Source organism: Triticum dicoccoides, chromosome 7B (genome assembly GCF_002162155.2).
Source record: "Triticum dicoccoides isolate Atlit2015 ecotype Zavitan chromosome 7B, WEW_v2.0, whole genome shotgun sequence".
Classification (NCBI taxonomy): Eukaryota; Viridiplantae; Streptophyta; class Magnoliopsida; order Poales; family Poaceae; genus Triticum; species Triticum dicoccoides.
In genome coordinates this window covers 52,403,337-52,409,959 of record NC_041393.1, presented here as the reverse complement: position 1 = coordinate 52,409,959, position 6,623 = coordinate 52,403,337, and positions in this window count along the sequence as shown.

Genomic DNA, 6,623 nt, shown 5'->3' with positions numbered 1-6,623 from the left:
GGGGGTGGTACTAGTTACGCTGGAACATAGTAAAAGACGGAAAATAATTACCTCTCTCACTACTAGTAAAAGAGCCATCCAAAAAATTGAAAATTGTATGATTATTTTTCTAATGAATACGAGATGGTAATTGTGTTACGACATTGGTTTGAGCCAAATACAATAAATTTGAGTATCTAGTAAACGTAGCATTTGAGGTAATAAACCTTGTAATATGCAAGTCTGTAGTTTTTAAATCAAAATAATTAATTTTGTAATGCTAATTTTTATTAAAAATATGATGTTAATACTAGCAATTACATCTCGCTTACTACTACACATGCTTCTATTGTTCACGTCAATGCATACCATAGTAATGCATCTTGTTTGCATTACAATAACTGGACCAGTGTTACTCCTGATTTTTACACGGAGGGAGGGAGATACACATGCTAGTAATGAATCTTGTCTGTATTACCATAACTAGACAAACGTTACCCTTTTATGACACCGGAGGGCATGCTAGTAACACATCGTAGTTGTATTACCATAACTAGACCCAATTTTACCATCAATTCTGATACGGGTGGAGTGGCTGGATCGAGTAGGCAAACAGGTTTACTTAGCGCCAGGGCAGGGCGCGCTCGCACGATGGACCAGCGCGTAGAATAAATAGTTTGCGCTCAGGCTTACTTTAGCAGTCCTATATATATAGGTACATTATATGGCAACTCATATTCGTCCTGCATGATGCATTGTTAGGTATATTGTTAGGGGCACCTAGGTGCCTGGGCACCTAGACCCATTATATGGCAACTCATATTCGTCCTGCATGATGCATAATCCACGAGATAATGACTTTTCAAATTTTGTTTGCATGCACTATGACCATCAATGGTCATTTATTGCTTTCCAAAGAACAAATATACTATTGGGTTTCTAGCAATGATTTTTTTCCAAACAAAGAGGGTATGTATGTACGCTTTGTTTTTTAAGGTATCAGATACGACCAAATAATATAAGGCCGGGTCACACTTTTTAATGCCTAATGTTTCTATGCAAATTAAGGTGACCAAATAATATAAAATGTGACCCAAATTGTTATTTTACTTTTAGGAAAATATGATGCATGCTGATACCCGTAGATGATTTTTCATGCGTACACATACCCACACACGATTGTTTTTAGTTCTAGAAATGCACATTGCGTGCCAATACCCACACATGATTTTTCCCGTGCGTATGCGGACCTAAGATATTATACCCGCATACCCTTTTTCAATATACGCATCCTTTGTAGATATAAACAAAATTAATACACTTTGGACCGTACATACCCGAAGAAAAATACACTATTTTTTAATACACGTATATTCTTTTGAGACATACCTGTAACTGATACTTGAGATATACCCAAAATTGTATAATTTTCATATACCTAAGACATGGAGTATGTACATATACAAGATATTGTACGCATAAACTCATTTTTTAATACATGTATGTGCCCTGAAGACATATCCAAAAATAATATAGTTTTGGGGACATACCTAATAATAATTTACTCTTTTTTGGGGTATGTGTATATACCTAAGATATTGTACGCACAAACTATTTTCTCAAAAGTATAACATGAATACGACGCCATGTGACATACGTCCAAAATAGTATAAAACATCAATAAAATATGAATTCTTGTTCTCTGTAGAAAAGTGCATGTGATCATTAATTGTTCATTCTCGCTTTCCATTCTAACGTGGGCATTAAGTGTCCATATGGATCCATAATTAGCAATAATTCTTTCCTAATGAAACATTCTAGTACTAGCACAAGTGCACACATCTTAGCATAATCCGGCAGTTTAGAGGCGAGGTGCCTGGGCACCTAGGTGTCCCAAATGGCCATCTCAGCATAATATACACGAACTATATATATTTGGTGAATCCTACCTAGTTCGTGTATCCGTGTAGCCGTTCCGTTTCAACCCCACGATCTCAATCCCGAGCATCACGTGCAGCCTAGGGACTAATTACGTTTAGACGCCCGCTTTGTAATCTAACAACCATCTTACTTCACAGAAAACCCCCAAAAGCTTCTACCCAAGAGTAGCCCGACTGCTTCTGCGCGTCTTGCGCCGCCGCCGTGTGCTCCGATTTCCGTCGACTCGATCCCGACGTCGTCCGGCACCCACAAGAGGCAGGTACCGTCCCAGTCTTGTACATGCTTGTCTGATCCCACGTTAACATGAACCTGACAACCATCGGCAAACGCCCTATGCATCAGTCTGTTGTGCATGTACTTCTCTACGTAGACCTATCTCCCCTATAACTGGTAATACTTTGCTGCAGCGGCAACTACCGATGAGCAACTAGCAAGTACAACGATGTCATTTGCAATCAGCGACACGGAGGGCATCAAAAGTTTCAGGTAAAACTACACACAAATTCAGTCCGTGTGTATACACGTGTGAGTGTAGGTTGAAAGGCTAATCATGTGGCCATGTGTGCAGCAGTATCGATCCAATCAATAACGTTCAAATGCATATGAGCCATGGAGGACTTAGTACACCCCAAAAGAACACTGACATACCCCTCTTTGTAAGTTCAGTTTGCACTAACAACTGAAACTATGCATGAAGTGCTTATGCTGGTTTATTCTTGACATTGCAGTCTTCATCTTTTACACCTGAATGTGATGAGCACTTGAAGCCTAAAGTGGGTATGGCATTTGAAGGACTCGAGGCACTAGAGAAATTCTACAAGGCATATGCACATGAATCAGGTTTTGGTGTTCGAATCGGACAACAAAAAAAGATTGATAATAAGGTGGTCCGGACTAAGCGTTTCATGTGTAATAGGGAAGGATTCAAGTCAAAAGATAGTAAGGAGATAGATGACCCCTTGAAGAAGAGGCGTAAGCAGACAAATACGCGATGCGGTTGTGATGCCCATATCTTTGTTAGACTTTGTGGGGATAACACCTACAAGATAGACTCATGGGTTGAGCACCACGTTCATGGTCTTGTATCACCTGATAAGCGTCATTTGATCAGATCGAATCGTACAGTTAGTGAGAGGGCAAAGAATACTTTATACACATGTCATAAGGCAAGCATTGGAACCTCTCAAGCATATAGGCTCCTGCGAGTTAGCGAGGGCGAAATTCCGAATGTTGGCTGCTCGAAGAGGGACTTGCAGAATTACTACCAAGCACTCAGGTATAAAATCAGAGATGCAGATGCTCAAATGTTTGTTGCCCAATTAGCTAGAAAGTAGGAAGTGAATTCAGCATTTTTCTATGATTTTGATGTGAATGATGAGGGGAAGCTAATGCGTGTGTTTTGGGCGGATGCCACGGGCAGGAAGAACTATAGTCACTTTGGTGAGTCATATCCTTTGATTCTACATACACCACTAATCAGTACAACATGATATTTGCACCATTTACTGGGGTTAATCATCACTTACAGAGTGTATTTTTCGCTGCTGCATTCTTATCAAATGAGAAGGATGAGTCATACATTTGGTTATTTGAGACCTTCTTAAGTGCAATGGGAGGGATAGCACCTAGACTCATCATAACCGATGAAGCCACTAGCATCAAGAATGGTATTGACGAAGTTCTTCCAACAACCGTTCATAGGTTGTGCATGTGGCATATAATGGAAAAGGTTCCTGAAAAAGTTGGACCTGTGATTAGAGAAGATTCTGAATTTTGGACGAGATTGAACTCGTGTGTTTGGGGTTCGGAAACTTCAATAGAGTTTGAGTCACAATGGAATTCCATCATTACAGATTTTGGGTTGGAGGAAAATGAATGGTTGAGTAAAAGGTTTAGCATTCGAGATAAATGGATACCGGCGTACTTTATGGATATATCTCTAGCGGGCATTCTCCGAACCACTTCAAGATCAGAAAGTGCAAATTCCTTTTTTAACCGCTTCATTCATCGAAGGCTTGCTTTTGTTGAGTTTTGGCTTAGGTTTGACACAGCTTTAGAATGTCAATGTGAGGAAGAATTAATGGCAGACAACAGAAGCATACATACCACCCCACAACTATTTACGCCATGGACAATGGAGAAACAAGGTAGTGAGGTATTCACATATGAGGTGTTCGAGAAATTTCAGCTACAAGTTATTGCTGCTAGAGACCATTGTTGTGTTCAGAATATTACACAAGGTGTGGGGGTAAAAAATGTGACCCTGAGAGGTCGGTCTGGTAAGATTAGGGAGGTTTGCTATGACATTGGAAGCATGATAGCAAATTGTTCGTGCAAGTTATTTGAGTCACTCGGTATTTCATGTCGCCATATTATCCAAGTTTTGAGGATTGAAAACCAAAATGAGCTTCCTAGCTACTACATTATGAAAAGATGGCAGAAAAGGTGCAAAAGGTAAAAACAGTAATGCATGCCAACCGATTTCTTATTGTTATTCCATAATCATATGACTAGCAACATTCTTTTGTTTTGCAGGGAGAATGTTTATGATTAACAGGGGAACCTACTAGAAGAAAAGCCCATGGATTCACTTGATGCGTCCACAAGAAAGAAGATTTTAGTTGTACGAGATAAGATGGAAGAGCTTATTCAAAAGGCGAAACATTCAGATGAAGCATATATACAGGTAAAATAGATGGGGCACCTAGGTGCCTGGACACCTTGATTGTTTTGGAAAGTGTGGTATATTTAATTTGTTTCCCAATTATTCTTCATGCAAGACTTTCCATGCTTACATTTTATTTTTGTTTTCTAAATATTAGGCATGGAAGACTTGCCATACAATAGATCGTATTAATGTTGATTTGTTTTGAATTACTACGGGTATCTAATACACGTATTTTTGTTTCCTACGGGTAGCTAATACCTACAAACGAAATTATATGTATACGCAGGTGCGTATATATATTCAATAATTTATTTTTAGAACTATTACATTTTGTTCGAATGTATGTTTCTAATATATATTCAGTATATCGTATGACTAATGTATGATACCCATGCTATAATATACCCTACGACGATAAGAGTACAACATACCTCCTATTTTGTATACCTAGTTTATCATATACCGTAATCTTCAAATTGTACGTACATACCTATTAGGTATACATTGGATATACCTATGATATCGTATACCCAAAGGATGTTTGTATGTATGTTTCTAATGAATTAATTTTCAAGGTATATGTCATTTAGATAAACATTAAGACCGGGTCATACACAACGTCCCATTGGGTATACCCATGATATCATATACTCAATATGTCGTATACCTAGTAAAAAAAGCATGTTTCATGGATGAGTACAACATACCTCTTACTAATACATGTATGAAAAATGTCTCCATATGCATTAATTTCTGATTTGTGTCTCTCAAATTAATAGCTCTCAAATATGCAACGTTGCCATGCATGGCATTCTCTTTCCTATTTGCTACTACTACATAATTATTGTCTTGCATGCTATTAATGGCCATATTTATGGTAGGTATTCTGCCATAATTATTTCCAAATCAGTCAATTGTAATGTAATATGTGAACACGCATCTCAACGCAATCGAGCGGTTGAAAGGCAAGGAGCCTGGGCAACTAAATGTCTCAAAAATGGGTTGGTATACTCCTAACCACGTTTTCTTGTTTTTGTTATCCAGAAGACCTCCAACTAACCCACCGAATGGATCACGTGGATAGCTCCAGAATTTTAGGGAAAGTTATAAGTTGGCTTCAGCCTGGGTAATCCCACGTAATAGAATAGATTTTGTTTTCACGTTCCAATAAACTTGGTCATCACGTGCTCACATATCTGTAACACAACGGCCGCAATGACGACTGCGACGAGGTGCAGTATACTCCTTACAAAAATGGTATCTGTCCCTTTAAAAAGTCAGCATACACTCCTTATAAAAATGCACTATACACCTCTTTAAAAAAAGAAGAAAATGGAAGTATATGTATACTCTTCCGCAAATGGGTTGTTCCTGCTCCTTAAATACAACTCCGTACATACTGCTCCAAAAGAACGTCAGTATGTACTCCTTATAAAAACTACAGTGCATACTTCTTCCAAGAAAATGTCAACATATACTCGTTCAAAAAAATTCAGTACATACAATGAAAATTAATAAGTACTCCAAAAAAAGTAAGTATATAATCTAAAAAAAACAGTACGTACTTCTTTAAAAAGTCAGCATATACTCCTTATAAGATAAAGTCAGATAAACCGCTTGAAAAAGGAATCTAGTATATACCCACTATATAGAATCATGCAGTATATACTTCATTAAAAATACATATAATCTAGTCCTTGAACTGAAAGTGAAAATTTCTTCAGATATAATTCTTACGGACTGTACACAATTATTACAGGCATAGGATATACCTTCCTAGATGTAATGAGGAGTGTAGGCTGCGTAACAAAGTTCCCAATTATTTAGATAAAGCTAGTGGCTGCATGCGTGCCTGTAGGAAGTAGTTCTGCATGCACATGCTAATTATGTGGTTTGTTTGCTGAACGTTCGCTCAACAGATCCATTTAGCATATCCTCTAGGACGGATGGGAGTACGTACTCCCGGGAGTATAAAATAGTAGTCCATGATGGTATTTGAACATCGGAAGTGTTTCAGGACGTATCAGGAAGGAAT